Source organism: Cetorhinus maximus, chromosome 10 (genome assembly GCF_964194155.1).
Source record: "Cetorhinus maximus chromosome 10, sCetMax3.hap1.1, whole genome shotgun sequence".
Classification (NCBI taxonomy): Eukaryota; Metazoa; Chordata; class Chondrichthyes; order Lamniformes; family Cetorhinidae; genus Cetorhinus; species Cetorhinus maximus.
Window position 1 is genome coordinate 104,375,682 of NC_135888.1, and position 23,309 is coordinate 104,398,990.

At 44.6% G+C, this 23,309-nt stretch overlaps 1 protein-coding gene across 1 annotated transcript in view; it reads right to left on the reverse strand.

Annotated features, from left to right (window-relative positions):
• Positions 1 to 19,916, reverse strand: part of tgfbi (transforming growth factor, beta-induced) — a 465,360-nt gene extending 445,444 nt beyond the window's left edge. The window contains exon 1 of the mRNA XM_078550919.1: positions 19,913 to 19,916. The gene's annotated coding sequence lies outside the window, so the exon portion shown is untranslated. The remainder of the gene's footprint in view (positions 1 to 19,912) is intronic.
• Between the last annotated feature and the right edge of the window lie 3,393 nt (positions 19,917 to 23,309).

Sequence of the window (23,309 nt, forward strand, 5' to 3'; positions counted from 1 at the left end):
GTACAAAGTGGAGTTGAGCTTCCAGCTTTGCATTCTTTCTATCGAAGGCTATCTACTTCATTCTTCATAACATCACCCATCTTCACCCTTACCTCTAACATTGTCCATCTTCACCCCGGCTCAAATATTGTCCATCTTCACCCTGGCTCAAACATTGTCCATCTTCACCCCAGCTCAAACATTGTCCATCTTCACCTCTGTCTCTAACATAGTCCATCTTCACCCCTGCCTTTAACATTGTCCATCTTCATCCCTGCCTCTAACATCACCCATCTTTACCCCTACCTCTAACATAGTCCATCTTCACCCCTACCTCTAAAACTGTCCATCTTTACCCTTGCCTCTAACATCACCCTTCTTCTCCCTTACCTCTAACATCACCAATCTTCACCTTATCTCTAACATAGTCCATATTCACCCCTGCCTCCAACATCATCCATCTTCACTCTTACCTCTAACATCACCCATCTTCATCCCTACCTCTAAAATTGTCCATCTTCACCCCTCCCTCTAACATTACCCCTCTTCACCTCTACCTCTAACAATGCCCATCTTCACCCCTACCTCTAACATTGCCCATCTTCATCCCTCCCTCTAACATTACCCCTCTTCACCTCTACCTCTAACATTGCCCATCTTCACCCCTACCTCTAACATTGCCCATCTTCATCCCTACCTCTAACATTGTGCATCTTCACTCCTACCTTTAACATTGTCTACCTTCACCCCTACCTCTAACATCACCCATCTTCATCTCTACCTCTAACATTGCCCATCTTCACCCCTACCTCTAACATTGTGCATCTTCACTCCTACCTTTAACATTGTCCATCTTCACCCCTACCTCTAACATCACCCATCTTCACCCCACCTTTAAAATTGTCCCTCTTCACCCCTACCTCTAACATAGTCCATCTTCATCTCTACCTCTAAAATGGTCCATCTTCACGCCTACCTCTAAAATTGTCCATCTTCACCCCTACCTCTAACAGCACCCATCTTCACCACGACCTCTAAAATTGTCCATCTTCACCCCTACCTCTAACAGCACCCATCTTCATCCCAACCTCTAACATTGTGCACCTTCACTCCCTACCTCTAACATTGTCCATCTTCACCCTACCTCTAACATTGTCCATCTTCACCCTTACATCTAACATTGTCCATCTTCACCCCTAGCTCTAACATTGTCCATCTTCACCACTGCCTCAGACTATCTGCCGCTAAAACCTTCATTTCAATCTTCAGACACTTTAATTGATACTCTGAAGTTAGGTTTTTTTTAAAGAGAAAATGAATTAGCCTTGTTAGATAACAGCTTGAAATCAAAATCAAATGGAAGAGATAGAGAACAAATATAATGAGACAAGGGGAATATAATTTTATTCTAAGTATCTACTTTAGTAGTGTAGGAGATTTTATTTCAGCAATTTTCTTCATCAATTTTCCCTTTTCCTGAAAATATAGGCGCCTCCTGAATTTTAGGCCACAGTCATCAGAAGTTTCACCGGTACATTTCCTAATGAATTATTGTTCATAATTTTCCATCTGTTTCAGACTCACTGCTTTTGGGTTATACAGACACATCTGATATTAAAACCTTTATTACCATAGTATTACAATTTGTTTCAGCATTATTAATAAAAGAAATGGATCCATGAAGAATGTCACTCCTCTTGACCTGATGGCACTCTAGCAATTAAGGCACCAAGTAGAAGAAGATTCCAGCACCAGCATTTTCTTTATTTTGACTGTTTGTATCCTTTGGATTGGTGAAATATATGTCCAGGCATCCCTATTGTAAATCTATATTCCCCATCATAACTAAAAATGTGCGCTTAGATACTTGAAAAATTCATTTAAAAAGTCCTGGGCCAATGAGCAGGACTGTAAAAGCAGGATTTAAAAAGTTGGATATGAGTTATTGTATTCTGCATTCCTCTGCCTCTCTATAAGCTTCTACAGGTTAAGTGAGTGAGCAAAAACTTGGCAGATGGAATATAATGTGGGAAAATGTGAGGTTATGTATTTTGGCAGGAAGAATGGAGGAGATGGAGAAAGACTGCAGAAAGTTACAGCACAGAGGGATTTGGGAGTCCTCATTCGTGAATCCCAAAAAGCTAACATACAAGTTTAGCAGGTAATAGGGAAGGAAAATGGGATGCTATCCTTTATTTCAAAGGGAATGGAGTATAAAAATAGGGAAGTCTTGCTAAAACTATGCAAGCCACTAGTTAGACCACACCTAGAATACTGTGAACAATTTTGGTCCCCTTACCTAAGGAAAGATATACTGGCATTGGAGGCAGTCCAGAGAAGGTTCACTGGGTTGATCCCGGTTATAGAGGGATTTTCTTGTGAGGAGAGATTGAGTAGTTGGGCCTGTACTCATTGGAGTTTAAAAGAATGAGAGGCAATCTTATTGAAACATCTAAGATTCTTAGGGGGCTTTGACAGGGTAGATGCTGAGAAGTTGTTTCCCCTGTGGGAGAGTCTAGGGCCAGAGGGCATAACCTCAGAGTAAGAGGGCATCCATTTAAGACAGAGATGAGGAGGATTTTTTTCTCTCAAAGGGCAGTGAGTCTGTGGAACTCTGTACCACAGAGGGCTGTAGAGGCTGAGTCACTAAGCATATTCAAGGCTGAGATAGACAGATTTTTAATCATTAAGCATTATGGGGAAAAGGCAGGAAAGTGGAGTTGAGGATTATCAGATCAGCCATGATCTCATTGCATGGCAGAGCAAACTTGATGGGCTGAATGGCCTACTTTGGCTCCTACGTCTTATGGTCTTCTGGCTGCACTTCACTGTCCTCTTGCTTGAGAGTGACTCTGTCCTGTGCCAAAGAGGTTGTTTGTTAAGTCTCAGCATACATTGTCAGAGAAAAATAGTTTAGTACCAGGCCCAGAGAAGAATAGCTGAGAACTCAAAAAGATGTTCATTTCCTGCTGCCCCTATTGTTTACTATTTGGTTCTGAACAACAAGGCTAAACATGGGGCCAGAAACACATAACTATTAAGCCAAGTCAACCTGTATTAAAAACATTTAAGCTGTGTGTTTGTAACATTATTTCAAAAACTCTGAACCGTGAAAATTTGTTGATCTTGGTACGTTGCAATCACTATTCCATGGCTCCAGAATATTTTGTTGTTTAGGGTGACTAATTTAAAATCAGAATTTTAGTTTTAGAAGTGTAAAAATGTTGTGTTCAATTGTTCTGTATTTGATTACGTGGGTCTATTATTGATGCTCACTGTGCTTGATTAGTTAACCCTCTTAACCTAAGACTCAGAAAAAAGTAAACAAAGCTGTAGAAAGAGCTAGACCTGAAGCATGGAATAGACATTTAAAAAAGGCATTGTAAATAAAACCTGTAGAAACTAGAGTCATATCCACAAACGTCCAAGATATAAAATATACAACACCATGTTCATAAAAATTCTACCAGCATCTTAACAAACCTAAATACCAGTTCAGGTTTCCTTCATGCTCAAGAGTTGTTGTAGTAGTTTCTTGCCCAAAAGATACTCTGGCCCACCTCTTCATCCTATTTAAAGGGAGTCCAGTGGATGAATTCAATTTTCCCTAATGTCCACTTCAAACGGACCAAAATTAAAACTGTCACTATTTAAGTGGTGGCATGAGAGGTGAAGCAATATTCCTGAGGTGGACTTCACATTGTTTGCTGGAATTGAGGATTGATATTATTTTGCTGTTTGATGCTCTTGATGTTCTGTCAATACCTTTCTTGTCATATTTAACAACTGTGCAGTAAGTACAGATTTGGACTGAGAACATAATTTTCCCAAATGCAAATCCTTCTATTCCAATGTTTTGAAGAGCCTAGATTTGAGTCACTAATATTGAAGCCTCACAGCAAACCTTTTGTTGTGCTTGTAAATACCCATTCAATAGGATTTACAGATGTAGAGGAGTTACTTATAATTCTCTCCAAGTGCGTGCATCAAAATGGAGAGAACACAATATTAAAGGAAAATGACTAACAAAGACACCTCTTTTCCTGCATTTGTATTTCATGATAATGAGGCCTGTACATTTGACCTATATTATGCCTTTGAATCAACTATACTTCAGAAATCCTCACAACAAAAAATGTGAGTTCTCAAGAGTGGTTGTGAAATGAGATGGTACTTCACTGTTGCCAAAAGTTGCTCTTTGCAAAAGTGTGTTTTTCTGACATTCAGGGGGTGACACAGAAAAACCATGAGGATTAAGCAGGTGAATGAACATCTATCATTGGTACAAGATGCGCAATTTGAACAGTAATTCAACTTATCTTGTCAACCTTTGTGAGGTCATTGAACCTTGTCCTTTACTATGTGGCAGGTCTTGGGTGATGGAGGCTGTGCTGTTTATTTCATCAACTACCCCCTGCACAGCTGGCCCATTCTCTAATTAGGTTTTTCTCCCCCAGTCCCCAAAAGTTGTTTTCAATCCAGGTCTTCCTTCAGCCTGTCAAAATATTGAAAGATGTACCTGAGGACCTGAGAATGGCTACAGCTGACACCTACCCCTCTTCCTACCCCTTTTACCCACCCTCAGGCTGCTGCTATTCTTTGTCATTGTTGCCGAGGCTTGGCAAAAAGTAATGCTTCCCTTTAATTAGCACTCATTTTTCTCTTTTCCGTGGTGATAATCCAATGGGGAGTCATACCATCACTCTTAATCCAACCTGCAAACCAAGGCCCTGGGGTAAAATGTGGCAGCATCCTCCTTGTCTTTACATCTTCCACCAGTCTCTCCAGCAAGTTGTCAGAGAACCTGCTGAAAATCTTGTGACTCCTTTCTTCCTTCCAGCAGTGTCATAAACAAAGCAGGTAGAAGGGAATGAAACTTCCATTTATGAGGTAAATTTATGTTGTAAGCAGACATCAGGAGACCCACCAGAAATCTCATCTTTCCTTCCTCGATGTGGTTGGTTAGGCAACCTGTCAACCTGATGAAAATGGGGCCCAGGAGTTAAAATTGACCCGGCCTCATGTTAGTGGCATCAAGTGTTCTGAGATAAAAATCTCAACCTTCTGTTCCTCAGATTTGTGGCTGGCAAATACCCATTCCCCAGACAAACCACAGGAAAATTAACCCCATGACCTCTTCTTTCTCAACCAAATCCTGCAGAACATTTCAAACCCCCCACCCCCACCCCCCCGAGAAATGGCCTCCTCACCACTTGCTGTAGAATGAATTCAGCAGAATATTGAGAAAAGTGTTGGCAGAAGAAAACTTCAAAAACATTCAGGTAAAAAATATTAAAATAAAGTAGTTCCTTCATAATTGTCCCCTGACTTTTTTCCCATTGGAAGGCAATGAGTAAACTAAACCTAGTGTATCCTAACGGAATGAGGTTAAAATTATTTTTTAAAAAAAATAGAACTATAGGTGGAATTTTAGTATCATAAAATTGACATATTGATAAATAAAATAACATTTTCAATGCAAATTTCAATGCTATAAAGGCTACATTAATAATGTGTATTTCTAAGGCACTTTATTTCAGACAGACATTTCATTAGACTTTAAGGAGGGAAAAAAATGGAACAGCTCGAGGCCGAATTTTCTTGGGGTGTGGTGATAGAGGCATAAGAAATGTCAGGCTCGAACGGACCGATATTAAACAAGTCCATTCCACAGCCTTAATGCATTCCAGGCGGCCTTAAGGAGGTGAGGGTGGGACTCCTGCCCCTCAGTGGGAGGAAGTCACACCCTTGAGAGCTGCTGGCCAATCTGACTGGCCTGCAGCTCTAGCAATGCCACCAGTACCATAACTTAATAGTGGGCCCTACTGGGACTGCAAGTAGACCCCGTGATGAAGAGGACGTGGCCCCTGGAGTGAGGTAAGTCTCTGGTTTTGGATGGGGGGGGCCGAGGGACGGGTGGGTGGGGGTGCGGGTTTTGGTGGCCAGGTGGGAAGAGGCAAAGGGAGAGGTGGGGTAACACCTTGGCGGGTGCCCCTGATGCACACAGGGCACCCTCTGAAGGATGTACCCCCCCTTCCCACCTTTCAACCAGTTGGGTTAAAAAATGGCCTTCCCACTCCAGCCTACCTGCTCATGCCAACTGTACAATAGCATGGGCAGCATAATATTCAGGTCCATTGGCTTGTTAAGAAGCTCAATTATCCGTTAATTATTTTTTAAAAATACACAGGTAGCCTACCAATTTCAACACCCACCCACCTACCATTTTATGGGGAATGGATTGGGTGGGAAAGTGGTGGGCTAGTCACCTGTCATATTTTCACCCCGTTGAAAACAAGCCCGTTGTTGGTGGGGGGGGGGGGCTATAAAATCCAGCCCTAGAACTCTACGGAAGGCAGGACAAAAGGAAATCTCTTTGGATTAACACCTCCCAGTGTTGCATGGATTTTTATCAACTCTGTAAAGTTTTATTTTCCTGTTAATCATTGTTAGAATAAAAACCACCCAAATGTGCTGTTCAAGCAAATCATTTTTCATTTTCTTTCTTCTTGCCAAATACTGGGTCAACCAGCTAGCATTCCCACACCCTGTACTCATGCACTCAAATTACTGGAACTATGCATGTGCTCAGAAATAAATCTTGAAGAGCCGTGGGAGGACTTTTATTTAAGACTGACAGAGGGAGTTACGCTTCTGATCTTCACCAATATGCACCAACATGTACAATCACAACTTGAATTTACGTTGTCCCTTTAAAGCAGAAACAACATTCAGAAGTTACTACTTACTGTTCCAACTCAACCATCAGTCCTACTTGAAGATATTCACAAGGGCAAGGAACCTTCCAATTGTTTGGAGTGTAGATAGTTTCAAATGTAATGGTTTTCTTCATGGGGCTGAATTTTACATGCCCCTGGTGGGCATGTTTCCCATGGAGAGGGGCACGTAAAATGGGGTGGGCGCCCATCCCACCACCTTCCTGCCCACACTTGAGCTCTCTCCCATATTATGGGGACCAGACGGGCGCCGAAATCGGCAGCCCACCCATCATATTTAAGTAAATCATTAAGAGTCAATTAGGCTTGTTTTCAAGCCAATTGACCTTGATAATATGCTGCCCACACCATAAAACATTTGGCATGGGCAGCAGGGTGAAAGCAGGATGCCCGTTTTTAAACTTAAATACCTAAAAGGAAGGAAGGGGGGTCACTCTTTGGGGGCTGCCCTTAGCTGATCATGGGGCAGCCCCCCCTGAGGTTGAACTGCCCCCTTCCTTAATACCTGCTCCCTCCCTTAAACACACTCCATCCCCCCCACCGCCCTCTAACCTACCCAAACTCTCCCAGCCCAAGAGCCCAGACTTACTTGCTCCAGGGATCCCTGGGCCTTGATCATCTTCTTCTGCAGTCTTGGTGGCAGTCACTTACACCTTCCTGGCACTGCCACTCCAGAGGCGGACTTCTGCCACAATGAGGGCTATAAGTCCCACTTGGCCCTCTTTTTTCCACCCCACAGCACTTTATGGCTGTGGGCGGATTGGCGTGGAGCATGTTGGCTCTACCCCCCACCCCGCACTATTATTCTGTTCATGGTTTTTAATGATGACATTAGTCATGTTTCTGTGTACTACCAGAAGAGTGTTATTGCTATTAATTTCTATCATGCTATTGTAAGCTATAGTTCCTGGATTCATTTTCTTAATGTTTTTGTTAGCTGTTAGCCAAGGAGATGATTATTTTCATCTTGTAATTCTGAGATAGGGTGGAAGTGTGGCAGTGTTGGGGGTGGCGGTGAGTGGGGGAAGTGATATGCATGATACTTGCATATTGTCAACTGAACAATAGGCAGACCCTGATGGGAGCCAGCACAATGTAATCATTTCACTGCTCATGTATTTATCATGGTTTGCTGGAATATTCTGTAGGGTCTGAAAATAAATGTAGCTAGTTATTATCCCACTAATTTTAATGTTTATTTAGGTTTAACTTCTACCAGGTATAGTTGTTTTTGTTTTGAAAATACTGATTCCAGAACAGTTTGAGAATAGTGTTTAACATCTGAAGTCAATTTGTGGCAATACCGTTTACCCAAATGAGCTTCTTTAATCACCTTGCCCCTGAAATGGAAAACACAAACTCTCTGGATGGACTCTTGTCGACTTAATTCTTGCAGGAGCAGATCATTGTCCGGTCAGGAATTCTAATTAACTAATTTGTGCACATAGCTGTGACTTATTAATTCAGCTACAACATTAGCATCCCATCTCCGGGTTGTCGTACTAGTTAGAGGGACCAGGACAATGACTGACCAGAGGTTGGGATTTTGAGGCTGCAACAACCATAGGAATGGAGGGGTGACATGGGAAGGCTGCACCTAGGTCTCTCACTCTTACCTGGAGGTCCTCCTGTGGGATCTCAGGGGCTGCAGTTAGGTGAGATCACCCAAGGACAGGAGGAAGAGGACAGCTTCTCCAACCAAACAGGTATGGATTGAAGTGGCTGAGGAAATCAGCCGCAATAGTGTGGCCCGTTCAACTTGGATAGAGTGCAACAAGAGGATCCAGGACCTCAGGAGGGCAGGGCAGGTGAGTGACATAATACTTTCAGATGCAAAGCCCTGCACTCTGACTTTCTCAGGATTCTCCTGTACAACTTTTTAGGCAATCCCTTGGGATAGAGGATGACCTGATGATTTTTGGGATGGCTGATAAGCCCAATGCACAATCTGCAGACCCTGCCACATGTTGGGCAGGTGGTTTCTGAAGGGTCGGGTAGGTTTGTGTGCTCTCTCCGATGCCTCAACTTCACCTCTGCGTGTCCCCCACCAGGTCTCTCGATGTGTCCGGTGCCTTCCTGAATGAATCTTCTCCATTTTGGTCGTTCACAAGCCAGGGGCTGCCATGAGTCGGCGGGTATGTTTGACCTCTTCAGGGTTGCTTTGAGGACATCCCTAAAGTGCTTCTGCTGTCCTCCTGGGTGTCGCCTGCCACGACCGAGTTCCAAATAGAGCATTTGCTTCGGGAGTCTGGTGCAGGTATACAAATGACCTATCCTGCCCAGCGGAGCTGGTTTTGAGCAATTAGCGCCCCATTGCTGAGCATCTTGGCTTGGGAGAGGATGCTGCTGTTCGCCTGCCTTTCTTGCTCCACTGAAAGGGAAGTTCTGTACCAGCTGTAGATGTCAGCAGCGACCTGCTGTGAGATCTTGAGCCACCTGAGGAATTGAAGCTCAGACACATGTTGAGAGAGATGATCCTCTGCCTGTAGACCTTCTGTTGGGGGTCTCACCTCCTTCCAGCTGGATCTTGATGTCCATCCCATCTGCCCTGTGGAGGGCATGTAGCTGAGGAGAAGGCAGTTAGTGTTGCTGCTGGTGGTGCGCCTGCTGTTTCTGGAGCTGTTGGTGATAGTTTGGCTTCTGCTCTTGTCCCTCATCTTAGGTGTGAGGTAGAACTGCATAAGCTGCTCCCATGCGGTGATGAAGGCTGACAGCAGGGAAGTGCAGAATCACACAGTGCAGAAGAGGCTCTTCGGCCCATCGAGTCTGCACCGACATGTGAGAAACACCTGACCTACCTACCTAATCCCATTTACCATAGCCTTGAATGTTATGATGTACCAAGTGCTCATCCAGGTACTTTTTAAAGGATGTGAGGCAACCCGCCTCCACCACCCTCCCAGGCAGCACATTCCAGACTCTCACCACCCTTTGGGTAAAAAGGTTTTTCCTCACATCCCCCCTAAACCTCCTGCCCCTCACTTGAACTTGTGTCCCCTTGTGACTGACCCTTCAACTAAGGGGAACAGCTGCTCCCTATCCACCCTGTCCATGCCCCTCATAATCTTGTACACTTCGATCAGGTCACCCCTCAGTCTTCTCTGCTCCAACGAAAACAACCCAAGTCTATCCAACCTCTCTTCATAACGTAAATGTTTCATCCCAGGCAACATCCTGGTGAATCTCCTCTGCACTCCCTCCAGTGCAATCACATCCTTCCTATAATGTGGTGACCAGAACTGCACACAGTACTTCATCTGTGGCCTCACCAAGGTTCTATACAACTCCAACACGACCTCCCTACTTTTGTAATCAATGCCTCCATTGATAAAGGCAAGTGTCCCATATGCCTTTTTCACCACCACATTAACATGCCCATTCGCCTTCAAAGCTCTATGGACACACACGCCATGGTCCCTTCAACAGCAGAAATTGAATGAAGTGCTAGGCAGGTGAAGTACCTAAGCTGGCAGTCACCTGTCAAGCAGTGATAACACTCCCTGAGAGAAGAAATTCTTTGAACTGCATTCTCTCAGTGGCCATGGCTGGAACTCTTCAGCTGTGGCTCAGCTGGTAACACGCTCACCTCTGATTCCAAGATTCTGGGTTCAAGTTCCACTCTAGGGCTTGAGTACACAAAATCAAACCTGACACTCCAGTCCAGTACTGGGGGGTGGCTGCACTGTTGGAGGTGCTATATTTCAGAAAGCATGTTAAAATAAGATCCCATCTGTCTGCTCAGGTGGCTATAAAAGATCCCATGGTGCTATTTTGTAGAAGAGCAGGGGGATTATCCTTTTGTCCTGGCCAATATTTATCACTCAAACAACATCACAAAAACACAGATTATCTGGGCCATTATCACATTGATCTTTGTGGAAGGTTGTTGTGTGCATATTGGCTGCTGCATTTCCGACATTACCACAGTGACTACACTTCAAAAAGCACCTTATTGGCTGTGAAGCACTTTAAGGTGTCCACTGGTCATGAAAAGTGCTAAATAAATGCAAGTCTGCCTTTCTTTCATTGATTAAAGACACTCCAGTTTGTCAGTTTCACTGAAGAAACACTTCCTGCTGTGCTTTCAACTCAGTGACCCTGGATCACAGCTCAGCCAGGTCCCCTGGTGGGAAACCCAGAACTGAGCCTTGAAAGAGCTCTTTTTTGGTTTCTTAACTACCTTAACTATTTCTTAATTACTTATCCAACAGAAACAAGGGGGCTCCCCTCCCCCACCGCCTTCAACCCTGTGTGGAAACCCAGAAGAGGGCAGGATGATGTCGGCATCCTGACCTGTATCAAATTGAGGGGATTTAACTTGCTGCGTGCAGGCAAATCCACCTCCTCTAGCCTAGGGGAAAAAAACCCTTTGCTTTTAATTTGATGGAAATCCGACTAACAAACTTATAGATTTTTTCCATTTAGTATTGAGGAAACAAACCACCCACTACGTTGACCTATTTTAATTAAAAGCTGCCTGAGCTGTACACTCAAGTTTTGTGAAATAATTACATTTGCTGGCAGGGTTTTAAACCGAGCGCAGCAATCACATGACTAGAGCCATTGAAATAACAGAAATTGAAAGAGATTAGGGCATTAGGAACCACATTTGAAAGCAGAATTTTCATCCATTGGGATTAAAGAGCTTCTGTACTCGACCCCTGTTCAGAGCCTATTATGGAACTGTGTGCGTGTTGTGTAGACTTACTGAGTAACCAGATAAGGCCATTCCTATCATGGATATGCTTTCATGTGCCCACAACCAAATGGATGAAAAATAAAAATGGAAGGCGTCTATTCTTTGAATCCATTGTCATGAGGCACACATCGTTTTGAGATGGATGCCTCATTTCAATATTAATGTGGAACTGTGAGCACTACTCATGTTTGTAGTTGATGGCTACTGACAGAGCATGGTGACCAGTGCTGTGAGGTGTGAGGTCTTTGGTGACAAGGGCACAGATGCCTCCCTGGAGAATCGTAGTCTCCTGCAGCATTTGGCCTTAGTTATGTCCAGATAGCAACAGCTTTAGCAAAGATCCTGCATTGGGGATGTGGCTCTGTTGCTTTCCTTCCCCTCTTTACTCTCCCATGCCATCCTGCTGCTCGGGTTTCTGCCTTTCCTGCAGAGGGTGGCTCTCCTCATCACCACTGGGGCACAAAGCTGATAATCGTACCTTCTTGCCAGCAGCTGGGTATTCTGCATTGAGAAACTCACCTCCTGACTTCCCAAAGCCTTTCCATCATCTACAAGGCTCAATTCAGGAATGTGATGGAATATTGGAATACTCTCCATTTGCCTGGATGAGTGCAGCTCCAATAACATTCAAGAAGCTCGACACCAAACAGAACAAAGCAGCCCGCTTGATTGATACCCCCACCTTAAACATTTTCTTCCTTGGTGCACAGTGGCTGCAGTGTGTACTATCTACAAGATGTACTGTAGCAACCCACCAAGACCTCTTTGGCAGCATGTTCCAAATCAGTGACCTTTAACACCTAGAATGAAGGTCAGCAGATGCATGGGAACGCGACCACCTGCAATATGCCATCCAAGGCACGCACCATCCTGACTTGGAACCAAATCACCGTTCCTTCACAGTCGATGGGTTAAAATCCTGGAACCCTTTCCTCACCACCATCTTCTCAAGGGCAATTAGGGAATGAACGTCCCCTGAATGAATAAAGACAAGGGGCCCCTAGGGATATTTGACAGCTGCAGAATGATTGGTATCCAGCATCCTGATATTGTAAAATGTTGTGTCACAACCATCCCATGAAGATCATTATGAACTGTTCAGATCATTAAAACGTAAAAGTTTGATGACATAAAGTTTGTCATTATATAAAAAAGGAATAGAAAAGGAAAAGAAAAAAACAATCAGAGAAGTAATAGAAAACTCAAATAAAGTTTTTTCATGGGTAAATATACCATATGGCATGATATGATGGACTTCAGTTCAATGCCTGGTCTGCATTGAGTTCATTAATTTCAGTTGGGAGAACAAAGGCTTTGATGCTTTCCTACTAAAGAAGAGAAAATAAATGAAGCCTCCGTTTATTTCCCAGTGGCCATACTGGAAGCTCTACAGAGTCAGGAGAAATTATCATAGCAAATAAGGAAACAGCAGAGGTATTGAACAAATGTTTTGTTTCTGTTTTCACAGTAGAGACACAAGTTACATGCCAGAAATAGAAGGTAACCTCGGGCTAAAAAATGTGAGCAAATTAAGGAATTAATATCAGCAGAGAAAAAGTACTGGAGAAACTCAAGGGACAAATCAAACAAATCCTGAGGACCTGATGACCTAAATCGTAGTGTTCTAAAAGAGGTAGCTGCAGAAATAGTGGATGTGCTGGCTATAATTTTCCAAAATTCCCTAGATTCTGGAACAGTTCCAGCAAATTGAAAGTTGGGAAATGTAATACAGCTATTCAAGAAAGGAGAGAGAGAGAGAAAATAGGGAACCACAGGATAGTTAACCTGACATCAGACATTGGCAAAATGCTGGAATCTATTACTAAGGAAGTCTTAACAATGCACTTAAAAAAGCGTAGTATGATTAAAACGAACCAATATGGTTTTATGAAAGAGAAATCTTGTTTGACAAATTTAATAAAATTTTGGGGATGTAATTAATAGGGTAGATAATGGAGAAGCAGTAAATGTGATATACTTGTTGCCATGCAAAAGGTTAGTACACAAGTTAAGGACTAATAGAGTTGAGCATGATAGATTAACATGGATAGAGGATTGGTTAACAGACAGGGGGCAGAGAGTAGGGATAAATGGGGCATTTCAAGTTGGAAGGTTGTGACTAGTGGAGTCTCTCAAGGTTCAGTGCTGGGGTCTTAGCTATTTACAATCTATATTAATCTATATTAATCTTAGATAAAGAGACAGAGAGTAATGTATCTAAGTTTGCTGATGATACAAAACTAGATGGGACTACAAGCTGCGAGGACAACTGAAAGGCTACAAAGATATATAATCAGGTAGAGTGAATGGGTAATAAGGTGGCAGATAGAGTATAATGTGGGCAAGTATGAGGTTATTCACTTTGGTAGTAAGAATAGAAAAGTAGAATATTTTTTTAAAAGGTGTGAAACTTGTAAATGTTGATGTTCAGAGAGACTTGGGTGTGTGCATACAAGAAAAACAGAAAGTTAGCATTCAGTTACAGCAAGAAATTAGGAAAGCAAATGGCATGTGGCTTTTATTGCAAGGGGACTGGAGCACAAGAATAAAGAAGTCTTGCGACAATCGCATAGGGTTTTGGTGAGACCACACTTGGAATACAGGTAGCTCTGGTCTCCACATTTAAGGAAGGATATACTTGTATTGGAGGCAGTGCAGTGAAGGTTCACTAACTTGGTCCCTGACATGAAAGGGTTGTCCTATGATGAGAGGTTGAGTAATTATGTCTATAATCTCTGGAATTTAGAAGAATGAAAGGTGATCTCTTTGAATTATACAAGATTATGAAGGAGCTTGACAGGGTAGATGCTGAGAGGTTGTTTCCCCTGGTTAGGGAATCTCCCAGGGCTATAAAGTCTCTTAGACAGAGGGGCATTGTGGTCTTTGTGGAAGACACAACCTCCAGTGAGAAGGAGAGGACAATGAGGAAGAGGAGGAGGAAGAAGAGGAGGAGGGTGGAAGGAAGAAGGGCAGGGTGGGAGATCCAGGGTGCACTGCATGAAGGGGACAGAGCAGCGCAAGACCCCAAGGGTCAAGAGGCACCCAGAGACCCTCAGCAGAAGCGCAGATGGTGTTATACAGTCCCCAGAGTCTACAGGCAGAGACTGAGCTATCTGCAATTGTCCGAGACTCAATGCAGGAGGAGACTCAGGCTATCAAGAGCCACATTGCATCACTCTGTTTAACACTCACGGGGAGATCTCCTCCAACTGAGTAGGGTGGCACCCAACGCCTGTTGCTTTGAAGGTGACTCTCATGTCAGACTCATTCCAGGCAGCCTGTGGAGACCTCAGTGGCATCACACAACCAGCTGCACACCACTGCATAAGGATCTTCACTGATGCAACATTCCAAAGGGCGGGGAATGACATATGGAGAGGCGATGGCATAGTGGTATTATCACTGGACTCGTTCGAATCCCACCACAGCAGATGGTGGAATTTGAATTCAATAAAAATCTGGAATTAAAAGTCCAATAATGACCATGAAACCATTGTCAATTGTCGTAAAAACTCATCTAGTTCATTAATGTCCTTTAGGGAAGGAAATCTGCTGTCCTTACCTGGTCTAGCCTACATGTGACTCCAGACTCACAGCAATGTGGTTGACTCTTAAATACCTTCTGAACAAGGGCAATTAGGGATGGGAAATAAATACTGGCCAGTGATGCCCACATCCCATGAATAGATAGGACATAGGATGTCCAGAGTCAACGGGATAGATCATGAGGATTTGCGGTGATTGCAGGTTTCCCCAGGGTGCAGGGAGCCATTGATTGTGCTCATGTCACTAAAGAGGCTCCTGCTGGACAGCCCTGCACCTTCATCAACAGAACCATGATAGGGTCCCCCTTGTCCTCACTTATCACCCCACCAGCCTCCGCATTCAAAGGACCATCCTCTGCCATTTCTGCCAACTCCAGCATGATGCCATCACCAAACACATCTTCCCTTCACCCCCACCGTTGGCATTCTGTAGGGACCATTACCTCCGGGACACCCTGGTCCAGGCCTCCATCATCCCCTATGCCTCAACCACCTCCCACAGCACCTTCCCATGCAACTGCAGAAGGTGCAACACCTGCCCCTTTACTTTCCCCCTACTCACAGTCCAAGGACCCAAACACTCCTTTCAAGTGAAGCAGCGCTTCACTTGCACTTCCCTCACTTTAGTCTACTGTATTCGCTGCTCCCAATGCGGTCTCCTCTACATTGGAAAGACCAAACACAGACTGGATGACCGTTTTGGGGAACACCTTTGGTCTGTCCGCAAACATGACCCAGACCTTCCTGTCGCTTGACATTTCAACTCACCACCCTGCACTCATGCCCACATGTCCGTCCTTGGCCTGCTGCAATGTTCCAGTGTAGCTCAACGCAAACTGGAGGAACAGCACCTCATCTTCCGATTAGGCACTTTACAACTTCAGATCATGAACTCTCTCCTTCATTTTGATCCCCTTTTTTCTAATAATTGTTATACATATTTTAATATATTTTTTTCCTATTTCTATTATTATTTTTAAAATTTATTTCCATCCATTGATTTATCTCCACCTTTTAGCCTATTTTAATCCCTTCCCCCCACCCCACCCCCACTAGGGCTATCTGTCACTTGCTCGTCCTGCTTTCTACCCTTAATGTCACCATTAGCACATCCTTTAGCTAGTATCACCACCGTCAACACCCCTTTGACCTTTTGTTTATGACATCTTTGGCAATCTCTCCTTTGCCTCCACCTATCACTGGCCCTCTATCCAGCTCCACGGTCCCACCCCCCCCTTAAACAGCTTATATTTCACCACATTTCTATTTCTCTTTAGTTCTGATGAAGAGTCATACGGACTCCAAAACGTTAACTCTGTCTTCCTCTCCACAGGTGCTATCAGACCTGCTGAGCTTTTCCAGCTATTTTTGTTTTCCTTCATCAACAGGATTAGCTTCCACTCAGTGAACGTCCAGGTGGACTGCGAGCATCATCGGCAGATCATGCAGGCGTGCGCCAGGTACCCGGGCACAACAGCCATAACTCCTTCATCCTTCAGAACTCACAGGTGCCAGACCAGTGCAGCGACCCTGAGTCCCTGGCTCTTAGGTGCAAGTGGTATCTATTAAAGAGATGACTATTGACGTCTGTGAGGGTGCGCAGGACTGAGGCTGAAAGGATGTAAGATGAGAGCCATGCAAGTACCACGGACATAGTGGAGCAGACAATCTGTCACCTGAAGATGAGATTCAGATGCCTGGACAAATCTGGAGGGGCATTACAGTACTCCCCCTCACATGTGTCTCTGATGGTCGTGATTTGCTGCACGTTGCATATCCTGCAATCGAAAGAGGAGATACACTGGAGGATGAGGGCACGCCAGATAGTGGCCAATCCTCAGAGGATGAGGGTGATGATTAGGTCAGGGAACACAGTGATGCTCAGGTTGAAGGATCTGGCCGTGATCTCATGGATGACCATGACACCAGGGATGTTTTAATATGCCAGAGGTTTCTATAGTCTGATGCCACTTGCTCAGAAATGCTTGGGGTCCGTCTGGACGATCCTTTGCCCGTGTGTTATGAGCGCATGCTGTCACTGTCACCTCCACACTCAATCCACTTCCCTACATGGACACACACTCCCTCCTGGCCGCCTTCAAAATTTTCAATCATCCCTCAACCTCCAGATACTACTGACATAGCCAAAGCACATCATTAAAACTTCAGCATAAAGGTGTGTGAGATGTCTGTTTATTTATAGACATTAGAGGATTACTAACAACAAGAAATCAGCAACTTACCTATGTGCACCTCTTTGTGACTATTGTGGATTATTTTATGCGTTGACAGGTGCCCTGGCGCAGTGATCCCCCTCACTTGCAGCTGCATTGGATTGATCTGCCACCTCCCTTGCCCTAGATGACTTTGGCAGTTGTCCTCTGTGCGGTTGCGACCTTGAGTGGCCCATCATATTAGAAGACTCCTGCTGGGACACATGAGATTCTTCAGTTGCCACAGCAATACTCGAGGACTGTTTCAATGGCGGGTGGATGGGGGAGATGCTGCCCCCATCAGAACTGCCCTCAGAGGAGCTTCCAGATGGGGGCAGCTGCTGTTAATCCTGCAATAAGGACTGCCTCGTCCTCCCTGCCAACCAGTGTGGTTCCAGAAGCTGGGTCTACAACCAAGCTCCCAGTCCCCCTGTTGCCCTGGGTCTGTGCCCCTGAGATCAGAGCCAGGCCAATGGTGTGCGGGTTAAAGCCTACCTTGATGATTGTGTCTTCAATGCACTTAGTTTGCCCCTCCAGGACAGTTGCCAGTCTGTCCATAGGGGAAGCATGGCTGTCCAAAGAGTGGGTGATCACAGTGCACATGGCTGGATGGACACGTCCACATTCTGGGCCAGAGCACGTAACCCCTCTGGTATACCCGCCAAAGCTTCACCGACCTCTTGCTGGACATCCAGCATCTGCTGCCTTACGGACCTCTCCAGAGGCTGATCATGCGACTTGGAATCAGTCCCTGGATCACCCCAGACAATCCTCCAATTGCACGAGGCCTGCTCCAACACACTTTCCGGCAGCTGCACACGCGAATGTGAAGTGCTCCTCACCAGACAGTGCCTGGCCTCTGAGCAACACGCTAGTCCCTGCCAAGGTGCCATTTTCTGCAATGGTGCTTGGTGCTGAGAGATGATGTGGCCCTGCATCCTCCACGGTTTCTTCCTCCTCCTCAGAGCAGAGTGGTGGCACAGCTTCTGGCAGAGGGTCAGCGGAAGAGGCTTCTCTTGTGACAGGCAGCCAGAGGTCAGGAGTTCCAATGGCGCTGACATTTCTGCATGGAAACATGTAACAGCTGAACTTCTACATGCAAAGACATGGGAAATTAGCTAAAGTTTAAAAATTATGCCAGCCATGAAGAGCGCCAGGGTTGGGAGACAGACAGACCTTGTCAGATCAGCGTTATTACAAGACTATCATCAGCTATTCTGCTGTACAACATAACTGATAATACTGTACAGACACAATCATCTGAAGCTTCATATGATGAAGCCTGTCAGGACTCCAATGTGTTAAATTTATTCGCCAGCCTAATTGTTTAATGCCTGCCCTCCATTAAACTTCCACTAGCCCTGTCCTCTTTTCTATCTGATTGAACCTTTTGCCATCTCACCAGACCTTCCTCCAATCTCCCCTCTGCCTGTACTCCTGGAAGAATCAGGTTCCACGAGCATCAGAATCTCCCCTTTCAAAGGACTTCAGGACTTCCAGGTTAGGCAATCCCTCACCTATATGGGCTTGCGAGTGGACGATGTGGGCTCGCTTCTCCTGAAATATTTGTAAGAGTGCATTCATTAACAATTTCAATTAACCTTATGATACGCCTCCAACCCATTCTTAGCTCAGTGCGTACTGGCCTGGATGCCGTGTTCATGCACCATATGCTCTTCCTGCAAATCCCCCACCCTATAACTAAACCTTTGCTTGAAATGCACAATGACAGTATCTAGGACAGCTATGCCCTTATTGAATCATACTGCCTTTGAGAAGCAGCCATACTCAATTTTGTCCTGCATTTGTGAGCGCGCCCTGTAGCTCACTGGTCAAAGGATTGCTCATACTGAGGCCTTACTCACCCTGGCCAACCTCATTAGTTCATTGAGCCTTTTCTGGCATTAGGACCAAGTGCTTCTGACCAAACCAACACTGTTGACCGCCTTGGCACCTCCTCCCACACTGCTCATGTCTGGCTCAGCTTCCTCCTCTTGCTTGGGGGGTGGCATCATGTCGGTCTGAGACTGCATGCAGGAGGGCTCTGAATGAGTCCTCACTGAATCTAGGGGCTGGTTTGATCCTTTTAGCCTGCCTCTCCTCTTGTTCCAATGGTGCTGACATCTCTGCATGGAAACATGAAGCTGTATATCTCCTACATGCAAAGACATGGGAAGTTTGCTAAAGTTTAAAAATTTTGCCAGCTATGAAGAGTGCCAAGGTTGGGAGACAGAACTCCAAATTAAATTCTCTCACCTACAGGCCTGCAAACTGCACAAATACAAGATTTCCAGAGAGGCTTCACAGTATCCTACATCAGATGGGTTCCTTGAAACTGTCCCATGCCAGGGGGTCCTTTAAAGGGCTGGCTGTGACCTTGTTCAGGGTCACGGACAGCGACCTCAGGGACCGGACATCCCACCCTCCAGAACTCATTAGGCAGGATGAAGGCCTCAGATCTGTCGTTCAGCTTAATGAGGCCCAATCAACATGTTATCAGGCACGTTCTGAAGGCGGTACTGGAAGTCAAAATGCTGCGGCTTCCGGGTGCGGAACCCACCCTCCGCATGCCAGCATATTATTCCATTCCTCCACGTGACCTTAATCCATTTGCCTGGGTCACATCCCATTTACTAAACATCACTTTCTCCCAGTGGGATCCCTACAACAAATTCTCCTGTTGGCATGAAAATGCCATGTTGTTGCAATTGAGGAGGCCTAATAAAAAAAAAACCCTGAAGACTTTTTCAGATTTTTAGTTCAAATTATTGGACTTAACCTGAAACTTCATGCAGTGCTTATTTGGCCTCAGAAGAGAAAAGGTAGAACAGGCCCTTTCACTTCAGCTTTGGACCTGCTATCCCTGCCCCATGGTTACTATGCCTCCATCTCCCCTCTCCAAGTGGTTCTGGGATCGCCAGTGGCAGCAGGAATCAGGAGGGAAATCAAGAGGGTAGCGGGTTATTTAAATATTGCTGGGTATTCTGAGCTGAAGACAGCCTATACCCTTGCACTCGAGGAGAGCAGAAAATCCACATCAGCAGAGAAATGGGTGGAAAAACAGTGATACATCCCTTACCCAATTTTCCTTCGCTTTCACTTGCTACATCCCCTGAGTTTAGGTGGTATATCAGAGGAAAATTCAACCCACACAGACTTTAAAATCACAAAATATACGGAAATAAAGTTTTGATTACAAGAAGTACCTTAAGCTTCTAAAATGGTTCAGAAGAGCAACTTTTACCCAAATATAGAAACAGGTATTTTTTCAAGATAATTATTTTCAGAAGTTTTGTAAACTGTTCTAAATCATAAATTTCTATATCCAGAATGTAACAAATATCCATTTCTCTGCTAAGCATATCCTGAAATCACTCCACTAAACTCGGTTTTACAAATAGGAACAACAGTTTCAGGAATGTATGGGTGTTCCACAGGAAGTTCTGATACAAACGTACAACAAAGCTAATGTATTCATAAGGAGGTAGGAAGTGAAATTAATTCCAATTCACTTGCGATGCAGAGCATTGAAAGGAGAAAAATGATCTGCCTGTCTCAATAGTTCCATTCAAAGCTTATGCTGCTCAATGTAATCATAACATAGTAAATACTTGTATCTAATTTCTGTATTAATGTGGGGTGTCATGGTTATTGCTCTGGCAGTGAATACAAGAGTCTAAGGTGTAGTTGGAGAACCCATGTGACTGTGAGGTCTTTAGCAGCAATTTAAACTTGATTCTTTTAAACTATTGTTTTTGGAGATTCAGTACACACTGAGAATTGCTCAGTGTCTTTACTATATTATTTATTAACACCCAGCACAAGGAAATTTAAAGAATTTTGATACCACATATCCAAAAAATACATAGATAATGACCCAAATCTTCCAGTTTCCAGACTGCTGGAGATCAGACGTATGGCCAGGTGCTCATCGGGATCCTGTGGAAATCCTGATGTGCAGACCTAGTGGGGATTCCTGGAAAGTTTAAACTTAAATTCTAAGCTGGAGTCAGAGACTTGGGACAGATCCTCATGACTTACCTTAATAGTTATCCCGGAAATGTTAGACAGTTTAAAATCATGTCTAACGCCTGGATAACTCTACAACCGAACCCCCTAATCACTTCCCCCCCCAGCCACATGACCACTCCCTACCACCTGACTGCCCCCCCTACCCACTCACCCACCTACTCACTTCACCTAGTCACCCACCTGCTCACCTCACCCACCTACCCACCTCACCGAATGACCCAGTCACCTACCTACCCATCGGAACTACCAATCCACCCACTCACCCACCTACCCACTCACCCAAATATCTACCTACCCATGTCACCCACATGCTCATCTCCCCATCTACCTACCCCACACACCTACTCACCTCACCCCCCTACCCACTCACCCACCTTCCCACCTCACCCACCTACACACTCACCCACCTACCCATATCACCCACTCACCCATCTACCCACCTCAACCACCTACTCATCTCACCCACCCACCTATCTCCACCTCACCCCCTATCCACCTTACCAATCTACCCATCCCATCCACCTACCCGTTCACCCAACTACCCACCTCACCCATTCACCCATACACTGATCCATTCATGAACCCACACTATTATTGAAAGGATTAATAGGCTGGACCTTTAAATATTTACCAGAATACAATAGTTAGTGCCGTAAAATGTGGTCTGTCTTCTCTTCCCCCATCCCGAATCCACTCTGCTCCGATGGAGTTCCCCGTTGGATGCTGCACTGCGCATTTCCGTGACAGCCAGGATTGGAAGATTCCAGAAGAAATGCACAGTAACATCAGGTCAGGGAAATCTTCATGGGGAGTGGCAATGTGCACAGCAATAATTCATTTATTCAAGAATCAGGCCAGTGTACTTTTTAAAAAGTGATTTAATTTTGGGTGGAAAATCCTGCAGGGCTTAATGACCTCACTGTATTTGTAGCATTTGTTAGTTACAATACATAAACATGTATTTCTTCTTGAGCTCTCTGCCTGAAGGCAGGTCCAACCCACAGTGCCATAACTTCTAGCATGCGTAGGGTAAGGAGGCAAGTGCCGAATCCACTCCAGCTGGAATGGGGATCACCAACCTGATCCATACTGGATATCCAGCCAACTGGGTCATCTGTGCCCCCACCCGCCAAAGGAGGCTAAGCTGCTGTAGCAACATACACTTTAACATGCATGTTGTAGCCTGGAAGTATAGATAGTGATGACTAAACCTCCAATTTCTTTCCATCACATGGCTGACCAGGAATCTCTCCCGCTCTTACCCTTGCCATTGGTGCACGTTGGAAGGTTTTACAAATTGATACTCAACCTGTTTGGCCATGTTGTGAACACACCTGCCTTGGCTTTCAAGCCCTGGAGTGGGACTTCAACCCAGAGCTTCTGGTTCAGAGGCAGGGTGCTACCCACTGCACCACAAGAAAAACATATTTATAAGATGACAAATGCCCTTGAGCACTGATGGTGAAATTTTACTGCTGGTTACATTCACGTTAGTAATCACATCTTCCTTATAAACAAATTAACTTAATTAGAAATTTATGGTCGATGAAACATAATGCAGAAAAGTGTGAAGTGAAGCATTTTGATGGGGAAATAATGAGAGGACAGTGTAAATAAATAGGACTATTTTAAAATGGGGGAGGAGGTTGGCAGGGGTGCAGGAACAGAGAGATGTGAAGATAAACATGCACCTATATTTGAAGATGACAGGAATTGATAAAGCTGTTAGAAAAGCAGACTGGGTCCTTGGCTTTATAAAGAGAAGCATGTGAAAGTAAGGAAGTTATACTAAATCTTAATAAATGCCTGGTTAGGCATCAGCTGAATGATTGTGTCTAATTCTGGGCATCACATTTAGAAAGGACACCAAGGCCGTCAAGAAGGTGCAAATGGCTACTTACTAGAATGGTGCCAAGAATGATAGATTTACTTGTCCGGAGAGGTTAGAGAAGCTGGGATTGTTCTCCTTAGAGGCAGAGAAGGTTAAGAGGAGATTTAATCAAGGCGTTCAAAATGTAAGAAATTGGGGTCTTTAATAAGTGGGTATTTTCTGTATTTTATGGGATTAGCTAAACAGCCTTGATTCTCTCTCTGGAAAGAAGAT